Source organism: Panthera tigris, chromosome A1, assembly GCF_018350195.1.
Source record: "Panthera tigris isolate Pti1 chromosome A1, P.tigris_Pti1_mat1.1, whole genome shotgun sequence".
NCBI classification, from domain to species: Eukaryota; Metazoa; Chordata; class Mammalia; order Carnivora; family Felidae; genus Panthera; species Panthera tigris.
In genome coordinates this window covers 88,381,840-88,400,394 of record NC_056660.1, presented here as the reverse complement: position 1 = coordinate 88,400,394, position 18,555 = coordinate 88,381,840, and positions in this window count along the sequence as shown.

Genomic DNA, 18,555 nt, shown 5'->3' with positions numbered 1-18,555 from the left:
ATTAACCCTGCTTGGGGCAAGTCAAAATTAACACACCACCTCAATAATAAATCAGAAAGCCATAATTGGTATTTTAATTTTTGTAAGTAATGTAGCACCTAACACTACACTGAATATTGTATCACCGCCACATAATTACACCACAATATATTCCACAGTGCATCCTCCACACCCTTATTAGACTCATAAAATATGCTTCCAAAATGAGAAAAAATAGCTGTCAAGAACTGCATCTTATTATTCTACTATTAAACTTTCTTAATCATCAATGAGTTTAATTGCCCCTGGCATGGGTTATAAATAACATTTTGTGGTTCAATAAAATACTACAAGCATAACCCCTTTGAAACTCTTCCTTGGTTATTCCAGAATGTTCTACTTACCCTTCCCTGGGGCTCAGTCATCCCCATCTCACATGGATAGAACATCCTGAAACATGTTTCTAACTTATGCAAAAATTGTTCAGGAGTTGCTGTATTCGTTATTTTCAATGAGATCTGCAATGTAGATGACCCACCTCAGTCCTGTCCAGCCAGTCAGCTGAATGCAGACATTAATACCTAACCCGGTCCAGCTGCTGTGGCCTGTCCCCTCCTCCAATCCCCTAGCTTGGCTCCCCACGCTCCCCCTCTCCACCCCAAGACTGGGGCTGCAGCAGGTACAGAGACAGGGGCTTCCCTTCAAGGGACTTAGAAGTGAGAGATGACTGAGACAAAAGGCAAGACTTAACTACTGACCACGCTATTTTCCCCTCATCATCAATCATGACCCAGATGCCATGCGCTGGGTTGCACGCGGCCAGCGCGCCATCCATCTTCAACAACCCTACCTGCTCGGTGTTGGTGACATCCGGCAGTGAGGGGACGGGACTCAGCAAGCCTGGGGCACTCACTGGACACCCCACTGTCTACTAAACACATTCACACAAGCCCACACAATCCTGGTCTTCTCCTTTGGAAAATCTCTATCACTACTGTCATCCAGTAATCGTGTAGCTATCTATGTTCGTGTGGGTCTTGCCTAATAAAGTGCAGGCTCCCAAAGACCTGGGGAGGGACAGCCTGCACAAAGTCACCGAACAGGTGCCCTAGGTACACTGGCTGCAGGCTGGATGGAAAGAGAGGCAACCAGACCGCTGGCCTCCGAGGAGGGAGGCTTAGGCAGGCTTCATGGAGGAGGGAGCCCACAGATTCAGGCCTTGAATGATAAACAGGCAGAGTTTTTAAGGTATGTGCTCCCAACCAACTGATTTCCTGAGTAGTTACTGTCCCATAGCTTCCCTGGGACCCCACAAGGAAACCCCAGTCACCAGCAACAACCCCCACGCAGGGACCCCAGGGCTCATGGGTGCCACTTGTCTGCCTCATGCCTTTTCCCTCCTCTGCCAAGGCCCTCCTTGGACGGCTGCCCTGCCCACCACTCACAGCCCCAGAGTAAGCACACTGCCTCCCCGGTAGTGAAGGACGACCATGAAATCTGCTTGCAGACACTGGGGTACTGGGAGCTCCCCAAGAACCAGGGCCCCAGGCCCGGTGTGGTGCTCAGCCCAGGGAAAGCACTTAAAAATGTTTGTGGAGGAGACAGGCACACAGGAGCACAGATGAAAACATCAAATGCTTACCCAGGGCTTTATGGTTTACAAAGTATTTCCTATTAAATGAGGTCTATGGGGTTTTGTTGTTGTTTTTTAATATAGATGATTCTAGGAAGTAAGGTTTTAATCAAAGGAAGTACACTTCACAGGAGCCCTGAGGTTGGTATGACCATGAAGCAGGTTCTCAGAACCGCAGGCAGAAGGTACGAGGCAGGAGGAAGGTGGGGGCCCACCCATGGTCACTGCTCTGGGGTAGCAGCACTCTGTATCTGAGTAAGGAACCACAGAAAGCCACTCAGTGAGCTCTGAAATGACGCTGCTAGGGCCATGCTCCAGAAAGGGAAGCACAGCAGGAGGAGCCGATCAGAGAATGTTGTATGAGGCAGGACACTGGAGTGTGCACTGTAAGCTGCAACTCTAGGCCGTGAATGGGGAAATCGATGTGGTTTGAGCACTCAATTCACCGATTCAACTGATGTGCCCTGAGCAAAGCCCAACAAAGAAACCCTCCATGGGCTGACTGCAGCGCCAGGAGCTATGCAGCTGATGTGCCACAGGCCACATAACTGAATCCTAACCCAGAGCAAATGGCAGGCAGCCAGCCACCCTCACCCATTTTAGAGGTGAAAAGGTAAACCCAGCAAGGCCACAGGACACACGCAAAGTCACAGAGCCTGTGAAAAGCTAAGCGGGAATGCAGCATAGGGCCATCTCCCACACTGCAATGCCCTAGCACGTCTGAGAATGAAAATGGCATTTTACCCAGATGCGGATGAGCTCTGTCTGCTCCTCAAGCTTCTGCATGGTCTGAATGGAGTGCTCTGGTTAGGATTCAGGCTCTGGGGTCAGGCAGCCAGGCCCCCTGCCTCTTGGAAGCAGCTGTGAGCAGACCTGTTCATCTCCACAACCCTCGGCTTCTTTCCTATAACCTTTACTGCCATCAGCAACACCTCCCTGTTGGGTGTTGGGTTGGGGAGAAACGCACACGCAGAGTCATGGGAAACAAAGCACCTGATCCAAGTAAGCACTCAATAAATGTTCTCACTGGCACTGGCTAATTCCAGGGGGTTCTACGAATTTCTAGCAAGTGGAACAAAAATGTGAATTACAGCAGATTTCCCACAGAAACTATGCAGGACAAAAGACAATGGAATGACATCATTATAGTAGGGAAAGAAAAAAACTGTCCATCCAGAATTCTACTTAGTTAAAACATCTGTCACAAAGAGAAATAATACTTTTTCACACAAACAAAAGCCACAGTATAAGAAGGGCTAAAGAAAGTTCTTCTGGAAAAAAACATGGTACAAAGTAGAAATAAAGAGCTACACAAAGGGGCACCTGGGTGGCTCAGTCGGTTAAGCGTCTGACTTTGGCTCAGGTCATGATCTCACGGTCCGTGAGTTCAAGCCCCGCATCGGGCTCTGTGCTGACAGCTCAGAGCCTGGAGCCTGTTTCAAATTCTGTGTCTCCCTCTCTCTCTGACCCTCCCCCATTCATGCTCTGTCTCTCTCTGTCTCAAAAGTAAATACACGTTAAAAAAAATTTTTAAATAAAAAAAAAAAAGAGCTACACAAAGACATGAAGAAGACGGGTAATGACAAAGACGGGGGTAAATGAAAACAGGTATTTGTCCAGCCTTACAACCTACTTGAAGAGAATTAACAACGGGCACACCACGCACACAGATCTGGGTTTGGGAGGCTGCTCCAGTCGGAGGAGCCGGGCCCCTGGGAGGACCAGCACACACACACACACACACAGAGGGGCCCCGGCACCAACAGAAAGGGCACCCAGTGGCCAAACCTGAAATAGTGTGAGCAATTGGGGTGCCCGGGGGACTCAGTTGGTTGAGCATCTGACTTCAGCTCAGGTCATGATCTCATGGCTTGCGAGTTCGAGTCCTACATCGGGCTCTGTGCTCACAGAGCCTGCTTCAGATCCTATGTCCTCCTCTCTGTCTGCCCTGCTCGTGCTCTCTCTCTGTCAAAAATGAACATTAAAAAAACAAGTATGAGCAACAGAATGGCATAGTACTGGACTATACCCAAAACGTAAAACAAGAATCTATGAGTCCAGACTGATGTAAATGGTTGAACCAATTAACAAATGGGGAAAACAAACAAATCTCTCTTGCAGAAGAACTCTAAATAACTTATGTAGACACTGTACCCTCAAGGACTTGGAAGAGGACATGTGGGTGCATTGTGACCTACTGCTAGAGGGGACAGGAGGGAAGGGGAGGAAGGAAGTGTAACTTTTCCGTGGAGAACCTGACAAACACACCTCAGCCGGGCAAGCAAGGTCGACACCAAGAGCAATAAATCATGTTGATAGCATGTGCCCTTGACGGGATAGGATGAGAAGGGCACTTTCCTTCTGTGTCATTCCACCCAAAAACCCATAACCCCAGTCTAATCACAAGAAAAGCATCAGACAAACCCAAATATAGGGACATTGTAGACAATACTTGGCAAGTACTCAAACTGCCAAAGTCACTAGAAATCAAGAAAATCTGAAAAACTGTCCCAGGCTAGAGGAGCCTGAGGAGACATGACAATCAGATGTCACATGGTTTCCCAGATGGGCTCCTGGAACAGAAAACGACATGAGAAAAAAAACCAAGGAAATCTAAATATAGGTCATCATAATTTCCCAATATTGGCTCTTTAGTTGAGACAAATGTTCTCTGGTACGACATTAACAGCAGGGTCTATGGGCAGAGCGAACTCTCAGACTATTTTTTACACTTTTCTACAACTCAAAAACTGCTCTAAAATCTAAAGTTTGTGTAAAAAACCAAACGATAACTCCCACAATCGAACTCTATGACAGCGGGCCATACACACACGAGCCCTGTGGGGCAGGAGACAGGAAGCAGGTGCACTATGCTGTGAAGTTTCATGCCATGTGTCAAGTGGTAAAGTATTATTGGAAGCTAGGCTGTGACAGGTTAAAAACATGTACTTTAAACCCTAGAACAAGCTCTAAAAAGTAAAAAAAAAAAAAAAAAAAAAATTAAAAAGACATGTAAGTAAAGAGCCAATCCAGGAGATAATACAGACTTGTAAAAGAACTCAATTAATCTAAAGGAAGGCACTAGAAGGGAGCCCTGTGTTGGGCCAGCCATCCCACTGCATCTGGGCCTCTGGCTGTGGGACTAAGACAGTGACCCACAGGGCCTAGGGGCCTCCCTGACACCCTCGGTCCCAGGCAGCGCCCTGAGGGCAACAGCACTATGGAGAAGGAGAGTGCACCCGGGGTGCGGGTGGTGCTGCACATGGGAGCAGTCCCCACCTGGGTCCTTCAGTGCCCAGGGGGTACTGTCACAGTCAGGCCAGGAAGCTGGCAGGGGCAGTGTATCAGTGGGAGGGGCCGGGGTGACAACCTGACAACCTCAGGGACAGTCCTGGAGGCCGTGTAACTGGGAGCAGTGGGGGCTGCTGAGGCAGGTCATGCCCCTTCCCACAGGATGAAAGCTTGTCTGGGAACATGGGCCAGGACAAGCTGCTGAGAAGCCAGGCCAGAGGCAGGGTGACAGGTAAGGAAAGGGTCCCGATCCAGCAGTCAGATCAGGATGGGCAAGACCCGGACAGTATGAGGGGGAAGGGAAAGAGCAGGGCAGGACCCCTCTGAGGTGTCCAAATGGGGCACAGGACAGCTGCTTGGAGCCAAAGGACACCAGCAGGTAGCAGTTGTGGGACAGCATGCTGCATCGGCCCCAAGGGCACACCGCGACTCCTGCACCTAGCAGGACTGGCCCAGGAGGCAAGGAGACACAGGGGAGCAGAGCTGGGGCCATTCTGAAATCTAGCAGCTGAGAACACTAGATCACAATCTTGCAGGCCAGACCTCCCCCATCCAACCCTGCTGAAAACGATGCCTCCCCTCTCCAGAAAAACAAATGTGGAGTATTTGGTATCATTTCAGGAGGTTCCGAAACCTGCTGAAAAACCACCACATCGGACAACATGGGAGTGGTAAAGCCACCAACAGGCAAGAGGCCACCCAAGTGGAGCAGGAGAGCAGAGAGGGTTCTGACAACCTAGGATTGAGGCAACAGGGGTGGGGAGGGGGACACCAGGGCAGTGAGGCCAGGAGGACTGCCATCCTGAGCTGGCCAATGGGAAAACTCTGAGGAGGGAGGGAGTGGTCAGCAAAAGGACAAGTTACAGAGGGTAGCTGCACATCACATCAGCTGCAAAGGTCAAGGAGGGGTGGTCACTAGTGACATCACCGAGCCTCTGGTAGCAACTGTCACTGAGCCTCTGGTGGCAACTGCCCCACTGGACGCCCACAGGCCATGGGCTCAGTTTCCAAAATTAATATTAAACAGCCTCCTCTCTCCACTCTGTCTCCTTGGAGATTCCAGCTAAATGTAATAACTGGTCCAACTCCAATAAGCCAAGAGAGATTCCCAGTGAAATGAGAGGGAAGGGGGCAGCTGGCCTCCAGCATCACCTCCAGCATCAAGAGGCAGCCTCTGCACATCTCGGGCCCCGGAGCACTTCCCACTAAAGAAAGTTCTGCACTCTTGCCTGTGCTCCAAGCAGCACACATCCCTCAGGTTTAGAATTTGGTCCATGGATCTGAAAGAAAGCCCATCAGTCACGGCTAAGACACCTGCCTGCCCTACATGCCTGCCTAACTGGACAGCTGACAAAAGGCACTTGGCCCTCAGATGCACTGTCACAAAGTCAAGCGCTGCGGGCACAAAGGCAGCACCAAAGGCTGGTGACAGCCCCCAGCCCAAGTGAAATACATCCGTGTCAATGTTGACATCCCCCTGTTCCCGGTACAATCACACCAACCACGTATTTCCACACCCACTGCCCTGGGCAGGGCTGCCCAGCCTGGATTATTCTCTGCAGATCCATAATATATGAATCACAAAACCAACTGTGGAGACCCAAAATTAGATACCGCTGCCCGGCCCCAGAAAATGCTATCATTTTAGCATGTTCTTCTGAAGTGGTTTTGTGTTTTATTGGCAAAATGGTGTATTATTATTGCAATCATAATGATTTAAATATAAATACCATCAGAGCTATAATAATAATGCACACGCACTCTGTGATTTTATTTCAAAGACTTCCCAGCCCTGTACTATACTCAATCATTAGCCTCCCAACAAGAAGAAAAGCTAGAAGTATTGTCTCTCTTTGACAGTTGGCAAGGCTATGGCGGGGAAGCAGAGGGTGGGCAGGCCTGTGGCCACGCTCAGGAACGATCGGGGCTGAAACTCCGCTAACTTACTTGGCCCACGGATGTGCATGTGCGCTCCCACACACCCCTCACCACAAACCCCCATCCTGGGTGTTCATGGGGAACGTGAGCGAGTGGAAATATCAAAACTGCGCCATAAACCAGACAGAGAGGCAAGATGGAATCAGTGTAGCAGGGGTTGCTGTTCCGTGACTTTCCACGCACGCTTGCATCAGCCTCTAGAAGACTCACCTCTCGTGGACCCACAGGGCACATCCAAGGTGGGGTTCCCAACGTCTCTCCAAAGCCGGAGCCTCTCCCCAACCACCTTCTCTGAAGCAGCGATACCATCCATCCCGCGAGCGCAGGGAACCGTGGGGTCATCTGCAACCACATCCTCTCTTAACTTCATCTCACCTCCCAGCAAACCCTTTCAGATCGACCTCCAAACCAGTCAAATCCAACCACCGTGCTCTGAGCCAGCACCTGAGTGAGCTCCCTGACCTCGCTGTTCTTCCCAGACCCACTGGGTTCCCCTCCTCCCTCATCATGGAGGATCCACCCAGCTCCTCCCTTTTCCCCTCATCACAGGAGATCCACACAGCTCCTCCCTTGTTACAGAGTAAGTCACGTTCACATTCTTTCAGAAGCCGCTCTCTTCCAGATCAAAATCCAACGCCCTTCTAATGGCTCACACATCCCACAGGACCTGGGCCATCACGGCTTGGCAATCACTTCTCTGGCCACATGGGCCTCCGTGTGGGCCCTCAGGCTGGCTGGGCCACCTCAGAATCGTCACTGTTGCTCAGAACAGCAGATGAGAACTGACTCACTTAGAGACCATGCTTTATGAAGAGACCTATCCTTCCCTCTCACTGAGGTCCGAGATGGGCCAGGGAAGAGTCCTTGGTGTCACGGCTCCCATGTCGTGCTCCCTGCAGGGCACCTGCTCCCTCGGTGAACTGTGGACAAACTGCTCACCATGCCCAGTCTCACATGCTTACATACACGTGCTGGTGTCTGTCTGTTGGCCCAGCACATCAGGTTGAATCTGTGCGAGGGAAGCACGTCTGTGATGTGTATCTCCCAGATGTTCTGACTTCCAGAACCCATCTGCAGGCTTTCGTTCAGCAGTGTTTGCAAGACAGAAGTGTTTCTGGGGAGAAAGGAGTCTTTCCCTATCTCATGGGGTCTCCCGGTGGCAGGGATGGGCTCAGTTTAAATGACGGTTCTTCCTTTCTTCTTGAGAAGTTGTAGCTTCTGACCCACAGGGACACAGGCCATGGGGAGGAGATGTCCTCTGTACCCTATCAAGGGAGTTCCAAGCCAAGTGACTACCGCCACAGAGAAGACTCACACACGCTGTGTGGGCTGGCATGCAGCGGGAGGTGGATGTCTGGCCAGGAGCCCACAGCTGTGACCAAGGCTGATGGAGGTAGCCCTGTCCCACAGAGAGGAGCGTGTGGACGACAAACTGTGAGGGGCAAGACCAAGCATGGGGACTCCTGCAGAGTCTACTTGGGAGCACAAAGGACGCTGACAGGCAGCTACTCCAGAGGTCTTTAGAGACAACCTGCTCCTGTTTCCTTATGGAAGTCTTCTTCTGGAACAGAACCAACCACACAGGAAGCAAAGTAAAGATGGCATCTGCCTTGTCAATTTCAGGGTTAAATTATAAAGAGAAGCTCTTCTGCTGAAAAAGCTTTGATTTCTTGTTCCCTCTTTCACCTACACTGTTTTATTTGAAGATGAGCACTTCGTTACTTCTATTTGCATGGTCTCACTGCTCTCTCTCATTGGTGCTGGAGCTCCAGCCCCTCCTCCTCGCAGCCCTCCACAGGCATGTTTCCTAGACAACCCACAGTGGCTCCAAACACCTTGCCTGTGCAAGATACAAAGAGCATCCCTCTCCCATAGCTGGCACTTAAGGGCAAGTTTATCAGGTGAGAGCAGGAGTCTGAAGCTCCGGTAATTTTTCTGGGTCTGTCTTGAGGAGAAAGATCTAAGCAAGCAGGTCCCCCAACTTAGCAACAGAATGGAAGGCAGTGGTGGAACCGCCAGAGAGAATAGCCACGCTGTTGAATAGGCTAAAAATGCAGAGGGTCACATGTTTTCATGACCTCTGGCCGTGTTCCCTGGGCAGGAGGCCCCGGCCACCCCCAAGCCCAACACAGGTAAATCTATATGCCTCAGATGTAGATACAGAGAGACGGGGAGGGGTAGAGGGAGAGAGGGGAGAGAGGGAGCTGCACACAACATGGCTGGAGTCAACGTCTGAAGAAAACCAGGAGATGCAACATAACGGACAGACAGGTGGACAAATGGTGAATGACAGACACGGCTTCCACAAGGCCCTGAAATGTGCTAACACTCAGTCACTGCGATGAGGATGCTGTGACCTGGAGGCCTGCCTGTGCACTGCCTGCAGCCACCTGGGTAAATGCACCCACTCATGCCCTTTCTTCCCCACCTGTAAGGTGAGGTCAGGGAAGCAACTGATCCCAGAGACCCCCGCTGTCCCCCGGTAACACACACAGCTTCTTAAAGGAGGGCCATGCCTGTGAGACCCACAGCACACTGAGGACCACAACCTCGGACAGCATTTGCAGTCCAAACTCGCGCACCTAAGCCCAGCGTAACCAAGGAGGGTCCATGGACCACATCCATAGAGCACTACGACCCCAGGAGAATGGATGGTCCGAGGAAAGCCAGCTGATATGGTGAGTGAACCCCTATTAAACTGGGTACTAATCAGCATCCCCTACAGAAAGTCAACTCACTGGGCAGAGGCAGACACCCACAGAGGGCATGCAGCAGGGACCCAGTGCCCAGCAGCACCCTTAACTTGGTGCTTGAGTCCCTTAACCTGGCAGGTCACACCACCTCATCCACACAGCACAGACGGCCCCACAGCGCCTACAGACCTTGGGCCTGAAGTGCTCTGACAAAGGCCCACTTCTCCTGGGGAAGGCCACTGTTTCACGCAGACCCCAGAACAGGACGACACAGCTGGACGGCGCCAGACATGCACCGCTCAGGAGGGAGCAATGGGGCCACATCAAACGCCAACCTAAGAGCAGGGGTGTGATCACGCCTCAGGAAAGCCTCAGGGACCACCACACGTGGTCTTCCTGACCCAGCCCCACCTGCTGATGTGTAGGCAAAGCTGGAGAGGAGACCCAGGACTCGTTCTCGGTGCTGTGCTCTTGGGGATAAAGTGGTACAGGGCACAGACTGCATGAATGAAACACCTTAGTCCCAAATGAAAACCACCTGTGAAACCTCGCAACACCACAAGGGCCTGTGCCCACCGTCCACGAGGCCCTTCCTGGGCAGCACTGAGCGCTTTGCGGTCCAGCACAGTGAGGCGGACCTTTGTCCCTGCCATCCTAATGCTATCATCTGCTCTCCACCAGACTTTCTGACTGCAAAGCTCCCATTTGCAGAGGGTCCTCAGGTCCCCAGGGCCTGACTGAGCCATAGACAGGGTGGGAGACCTCTAGGCCCCAGCACGTCAGGGACACTGTCTCCCCAGCCCCTCACTGACCACACTCAGTCTTGGGGTAGGGAAAATCTGTATGTTCTGGCCGCTCCCTCTTCCACCTGGCACACTCTTTGCAGGTCAGGATGGGAATGTTTGGGGCAAAGCATGTCCACAACATGGTGGCCTGAGCAGGCACCCACCACACAGGCTTGGCCACGAAGGCAGCTTCTACAGCGCACTAGAGGATGTTGCTTGCCTAGGACAGAGGAAATGAACCTTAATGCCTCAACAGAGTGGGTTGGTAAAATAAACAAAAACACGCCTTCCCTTATTTTTGGAAGCCATGTCCACACCTCTGAGGGGTGACTGAGAGCCTAAGGTCAAACGTTAGGCAGTGAACAACACTGCCCTTCAAACCAGGGCTGGAACTGCAAGGGACAGTGGTGTGGCTTCGACCAGGGACAAAAATTATTCTGAAGTACTTTGGGTCACAGTTCTGCTGTACTCAACAGAAAAACAAATCTAATGCAATGTGTTGAAAACAGTCAGAACAAAGAAGCAGCTCACTGCAACCAGGTCTGAGCTGCAGGAGTGTGGACAAGTTACTTACCTCCTCAGCACCTCAATCCCTCCTGCTGAAGGCCAGAACCCCTGAGCCCAGCAGGAGGGCAGGAACCACCCCTGCAAGTGAGGAGTCAGAATGTCATCCATAAAGAGTGTGCATTGGCAGAGGGAACCCCTAAGAACTCTGTCCCCACGCAGGCCCGCAGAGGAGACAGAGGAAGAGTCCAGGGCCCAGGACTCAGCCCAGGTGGTCTGGAGTCTCTGATCTCAGATGTCCTGTTGCACCTCTCCCCAGGAGAGAGAAATGCCCTCAGGGAAGCAGGAGACAGCCTGGGTGCGGATGCCAGCTCTGAGCATCAGATGAAGACCCTTATCAACTGAATCTCTTCATGCCTCGCTTTGCAGATTTGAAACCTGGGGATAGCAGCAATGACCTGAGGAGGAGTGAGACAGTACAAGGAAAGGTCTGTAAAAGTGCCTGGCACGGGGTGCCTGGGTAGTTCAACAGGTTGAATGTTCAACTCTTGATCTCAGCTCAGATCTTTTTTTTTTTTTAATGTTTATGTTTGAGAGAGAGAGAGAGAGAGACAGAGAGCAAGCAGGGGAGGGGCAGAGAGAGAGGAAGGCACAGAATCTGAAGCAGGCTCCAGGCTCTGAGCTGTTAGCACAGAGCCTGATGCGGGGCTCCAACCGCAAGATCATGACCTGAGGGAAAGTCGGACGCTCAACTGACTGACCACCCAGGCGCCCCTCAGCTCAGGTCTTAATCTCAGTGTCGAGAGTTCAAGCCCCTCACTGGGCTCTGCAGTGGGTGTGAGGCCTACTTAAAAAGAAAAGTTCCTGGAGCAAAGTAAGTGCCAAGTAAAGGTTAGCCTCCATTGCCACTGTGGCCACCATCATAACTAGTGCCACCTCTGTTTCTCAGTAACTACTGAATGACTGAATACAGTAAAGGACCAATGATCCCTCCTGAAATGAAACTACCTAAGAGTAAAGGCCCCGGCTCACACGTCTCAGTACCGAGATCTGACTGCCGGGAGGGATTTCATGGAAATCTATGGAATTGACTGAAATCGCAAGGAGACCAGAAGACAGGGACTAAAGTCACAGCCAACCTGTGGATTCTGAGGACACTCAGCTGCTGGAAGAGTGAGGCTATAAAGTTAGACAAGGTGGCTTCTCCCTCTGAAGCTGTCTGACAGTCAGCCTCAGGCACAAGATGACAGAAATAATCTTTTCTATGCAAATGTATATCTTGATCTTAAAAAATCAACCTATATTTTCAGTTTTGGGGATTTAGAAAATAAATCAAATTTTTGTATCCATCTGAGATATGTTTTCCTTAAAAAAAAAGTAATTATAATGAAAAAGAAGGTATTTTAATTTTACAAAATCTGAGGCCAATTCCTGAAAGTTGTAAGGTTAAAAAGCATGGAATGAAAAAAGTTGGCTTAGGGGCACCTGGGTGGCTCACTTGTGTAAGCATCCGACTCTTGATTTCAGCTCAGGTCAGGATCTCAGGGTTTGTGGGTCGGAGCCCCCTGTTGGTTTCTCTGTGGACAGTGCAGAGTCTGCTTGGGATTCTCTTTCTTGGTCTCCCTACAGCTCCCCTGCTCTCTCTCTCTCTCTCTCAAAATAGATAAATATTAAAAAAGAAAGAAAAGAAAAAAGTTTCTTTAAAAACCAAAAAGAGCACAGAGTGCATAGACTTTAATGCTAGTGAAAGAATTTAAATTTTAAAAATATTTTTAAATGAATCCAATCAGCATCATATGGCCACTTTATAAACTCAGCACATGAGGTGCACCTGGGTGGCTCAGTTGGTTAAGTGGCTGACTTCTGCTCAGGTCATGAGCTCATGGTTTGTGGCAAGCCAGGCATTGGGCTCTGTGCTGACAGCTTGGAGCCTGGAGCCTGCTTCGGTTTCTGTGTCTCCCTCTCTCTCTCTGACCCTCCCCTGCTTGCACTTTCTGTTTCTCTGTCTCTCAAAAATAAATTTAAAAAAACATTAAAAAATGTTTTTAATGAGCACATGAAAAGGCACTCTAGTCACCAGGGAAATACAAATCAAAAGCACAAGCCATCCCTCGGGCCTGCTGGCACAGCGGTAATGGAAAAGACGGACACTAACAAGTGTGGGTGAGGACTGCTGGGGGAGCATGAAGGGCTCCGATCTGGTTGCAAACCAGCCTGGCAGCGCCCCCCTTACACACACAGCCGCCATGGGACCCCGCAACAGCACTTCCAGGGATACACCCAAGAGAAGTGAACACGCGTGACCACACAATTACTACACACGGTGGCACTACCCGTCACCGCCAAACTGTGGAAACAACCCAAACGTCCCCCAGTTGCTGCATGGACAGAATGTGGTCCTACCCATACTGTGAAATATTATTTGGCCTGGCTTTCTGACTCACGCTACAACCTGGATTAACCTCAAACAGATGACCTAGGTCAAAGAGGTCAGTTGCTACAGGCGACATGTTGTACAATTCCAGACATTGTATGAAATGCCCAGACTAGGCAAATCCACAGAGACAGAAAGTAAACTGGAACTTGCTGGGGGCTGTGGGAAGGAGGGCTGGGGACTGACCACTGATGGACATGAGGGTTTTTTCCTAAGATGTGAAAAGGTCATGGTCATGCAACTCTGTGAATACACTAAAAGCCACTGAATTACCCACCTTAAAAGAGACCCGGGTGCCTGTGTAGGCAAGTAGGTGGATGGACTGATCAGTCAGTCACCAGACCAGACTGCCTATACCAGCAGGGGACAGGAAGAGCTGATTTACTATCCCCTTTTCAATCCCAGTCCTGCTCCGGTCCTGGCCAGCCAGTGGTGAACTCCATTGTCCCATTCTGATGTCCTTGACAGGTGGAAATTTAAGGCCTCAGCTACAAGAAAACTTTGTTCTGAGCCAGTCTGTGTTCAAGGAGATGCACTGCAAAGCTGTGTCACCTGCAGAGAAAACACAAAGCAGCTCCCATGCCCGGCTAAGGGCTGTGGGGCCGATGACAGGTGGCCCACCACCGCCAGCTCTGGTGCGGGGGGCAACGAGGCCCATTAGTTGCATGGAGACAGCGGCCCACAGGGAGGCTGGGAGGCTGGCCTCCACCGGAAGTGAGGCAGGCAGCTCCCCTCGAGTACGTCTCTCTCCTCCTAATTACAGTCAGCTCCCTCCTCCTTCCTAATTCCTTTGCTCTGACACCTGCAGACGTCCTCTGGCTTCTGTTCAATGCTACTCTCCTGGCAACGTCAGAATGCATGCTCGCCTTCTGTGTGGTCCCAGAAGCACAAAGCTTTCCCACCCTGTGGTTCTGGGTGAACGTACCTCTTTGTGCACGCTCTGTCTGTATTTTCATCAACCAACAGACACCTAATCTTCATAATGAAATGAATTTGTCTCATGTTCAGCCCCGAAATAAACTTACCAATGACAGATACTTCATTTCTTCCTCATATTTCCATTGCCCTTAAGGAAAAGTTTCATAAGTAATTAAATTGATTTTCCTTTGTGCTTGGGACACAGATCTATTCAGGAGCAGCAAGGGAAGAAAAAGCATGATTTGTCGGCGAGGATGCCCCTGGGAGGCTGGAGGGCCGAGTGCTCACAGTAAGCCTCTGCGGACGGGGAGCCAAGTGTGCCCTGTCCATCTTCCTAATTGACATGTGCTGTATACATTACATCCAGAAGGGTTTCGTGGGCGCTTTCTGGATCCAAAAAGACTCTTAAATATTAACATCATTTGAATCCTTCTTGAATACTATTCAATTCCTATTATTGAAGCCCAACCTTGGACGCCTGGCATTAATGGCATTGCCAGGCAGCCACGAGTGTAAGCAGAGTAGCCATTTCTAATTACTCACAAGAGAGTCCCTGAAACTCCCCAAAGAAACCAGCAGCCGTGGGGATGCTTGGGGCCTTCAGAAGTCAGTAAGACATCTTTATAAAGAATGAGGAAAGAAACAGCTCAAAACAAATTTAAAACAAAGCTGGCTCCATTGCTGATATTTAATGTGATCAGCATCCAGAGCAGCCTGATTTCCAAATGAAAAAGGGAAGAATGAAAGATCTACGGTATCCCTGACTCCTTCCAGGCCTGGAGTCAAACCTGCTGAAAGGCGCCATGACCTTGGCCGGTTGTCTTCACTTAATGAGTCTGGCTCTCCCGGCTGGAACACGGAATCCTTTTCCAGACTGAATCCACATACCACACTGGGCACAGCCCCTGACACGCCTGGAGTGGGTATTCCTGCTGAAACAATCCTAAGGTCTCCTTTTTCTTCCAGGCAGTGGGAAGAAGAGGGAGAAAGGGCTGACCATCCAGGTCTGGGTTTTATAAGTTAACTTAGCACAACACCAGTGTTTAACTGTGAATAGTCAGCTGGCTATCTGCAAAGCACACACAAGCCCCAACCCTACAGGAAGTAGCCCGTCTGCAGAGGACCACCCCCCTAGATCCCCCAAAGCCAAAAGGGTCACCAGCTCTGACCTGAGTTCAGGAAGGCGACACAATCCCTCTCTGCCACTCACCGTCTTAGAAACAAGAACCGGGGGTCACCACTGCCTTCAGGAGCCTGGCCACGTCAGAGGCCATGCAGAGACACCCATAAAGCCCATCTGACACTGACCTGCAGTGACTCTAAGTCCACATTTCCAGAAGGCTCTCAGACACCCCAGGGGACCCCGTGGAGACTACTCACTAGACCCTCCAGGAACCCACAGCATATCAGGAAACATACCCATCATTCGTCATCTGAGTCCAGTAGACCCTCTTCATTTTTCTGTATTGTTGAGTCCTTTTACAGAGAATTCACAGAATTAAAAAAAGAGTGAGGGGAAAAACCTTTGTATGAATCTTAATGTGGTGCTAAACATAGGACGTCCAACTCTCCCCACGCTTTCCTAGCTGTGAAATAGGCAACCTCCCCCACAAGCAGCAACTCTTCACCCTGGTCAGGCCTGGGGCAGTCACACTGGTATCGGAAACACTGGTGACGACGTCCAGACTCTTCCCCCGTGGTGCCTCACTCGTCAGAACTCGTGCTTCTTCCTGCTCTTACCCTGTGGAAACACCACCACAGCTCCAGGTCCCACCGTCTTCTCCCACACGTCCCAACATGTCCCAGCTTCTGGTTCTTTCATTTGCTTTGTTCAAACCCAATCAGAACCCGAGATTTCAAATGCATCTCCAAAAGGTTTTCCCTGATTGTTGCCTGTAGTTCTTCTTGTATTTGTTTTCAATATTCAATACTTTTGAAATTGTTGTGGCTTTCAATTTTGTTGAAGAAAAGACCACCACATTCTTTGCTGCACAATTGCCAAGAATTTTCACTTTTGATTTATGGACACCGAGTGAGTAGACTGATCAGCCAGTGATTTTCTGCATTTACATGGCTTCTTTTTCCCCTTCCAATCACCTCAGTTTGTCAGTGACATCCAAGTGTGATCCACAGAAATCATGGAAAATAGAATACAGACATATCTTTTTAGCAGGAGGGACTGTCCTCATACTCGTCACAGATTATTATGTGATGAAGTCCTTCCTGCTGAATTACTAACTGGACAAGAAAGCATGCTTCCTTCATGTCATGAGAATTCTACCATCAGCTCACTGACGCCTGCACCTGAGAGGCAATCACTGAACGTGGCCAGGACATCTATACGGTGCTCTCCACCTTTCTGCACCCAACCTCCAATTCCCAGCACAGAGGGAAGGGTCTTCCTCTGCCACCTTGCTCTTCATCATGACAAGTGGAATACAAAAAATTCTAAATTCTCTACGTGCAGAGGGGCCTGGGGGGCTCAGTCAGTTAAGCGTCCAACGGGTCACTATGCCAGGACACATCCAACAACAGAGTCCTACCCAGCAGCACTGTGTGACAATGTGGACAAGCATCTAAGCACTAAGAGAAGGCACTCACGAAAGTCTCGAATTTGTGTGATTCTGTTTGCATGCAATTCTTTTTTTTTCAAAATATGAAATTGTCAAATTGGTTTCCATACAACACCCAGTGCTCATCTCAAAAGGTGCCCTCCTCAATACCCATCACCCACCCTCCCCTCCCTCCCACCCCCATCAACCCTCAGTTTGTTCTCAGTTTTTAAGAGTCTTATGCTTTGGCTCTCTCCCACTCTAACCTCTTTTTTTTTCCTTCCCCTCCCCCATGGGTTTCTGTTAAGTTTCTCAGGATACACATAAGAGTGAAAACATATGGTATCTGTATTTCTCTGTATGGCTTATTTCACTTAGCATCACACTCTCCAGTTCTGGGGTTTCTATTCTATTCCATTGGTCTATGTGTCTGTTTTTGTGCCAATATTCTATTCTATTCCATTCATCTATGTGTCTGTTTTTGTGCCCTTTGTTGCTACAAAGGGCCATATTTCGTTCTTTCTCATTGCCATGTAGTACTCCATTGTGTATATAAACCACAATTTCTTTATCCATTCATCAGTTGATGGACATTTAGGCTCTTTCCATAATTTGGCTATTGTTGAGAGTGCTGCTATAAACATTGAGGTTCAAGTGCCCCTAGGCATCAGTACTCCTGTATCCCTTGGGTAAATTCCTAGCAGTGCTATTGCTGGGTCATAGGGTAGGTCTATTTTTAATTTTCTGAGGAACCTCCACACTGCTGTCCAGAGTGGCTGCACCAGTTTGCATTCCCACCAACAGTGCAAGAGGGTTCCCGTTTTTCCACATCCTCTCCAGCATCTATAGTCTCCTGATTTGTTCATTTTGGCCACTCTGACTGGCGTGAGGTGATATCTGAGTGTGGTTTTGATTTGTATTTCCCTGATAAGGAGCGACGTTGAACATCTTTTCATGTGCCTGTTGGCCATCTGGATGTCTTCTTTAGAGAAGTGTCTATTCATGTTTTCTGCCCATTTCTTCACTGGGTTATTTGTTTTTCGGGTGTGGAGTTTGGTGAGCTCTTTATAGATTTTGGATACTAGCCCCTTGTCTGATATGTCATTTACAAATATCTTTTCCCATTCCGTTGGTTGCCTTTTAGTTTTGTTGGTTGTTTCCTTTGCTGTGCAGAAGCTTTTTATCTTCATAAGGTCCCAGTAATTCATTTTTGCTTTTAATTCCCTTGCCTTTGGGGATGTGTTGAGTAAGAGATTGCTACAGCTGAGGTCAGAGAGGTCTTTTCCTGCTTTCTCCTCTAGGGTTTTGATGGTTTCCTGTCTCACATTCAGGTCCTTTATCCATTTTGAGTTTATTTTTGTGAATGGTGTGAGAAAGTGGTCTAGTTTCAACCTTCTGCATGTTGCTGTCCAGTTCTCCCAGCACCAATTGTTAAAGAGACTGTCTTTTTTCCATTGGATGTTCTTTCCTGCTTTGTCAAAGATTAGTTGGCCATACTTGTGTGGGTCTAGTTCTGGGGTTTCTATTCTATTCCATTGGTCTATGTGTCTGTTTTTGTGCCAATACCATGCTGTCTTGATGATGACAGCTTTGTAGTAGAGCCTAAAGTCTGGGATTGTGATGCCTCCTGCTTTGATCTTCTTCAAAATTACTTTGGCTATTCAGGGCCTTTTGTGGTTCCATATGAATTTTAGGATTGCTTGTTCTAGTTTCAAGAAGAATGCTGGTGCAATTTTGATTGGGATTGCATTGAATGTGTAGATAGCTTTGGGTAGTATTGACATTTTGACAATATTTATTCTTCCAATCCATGAGCAGGGAATGTCTT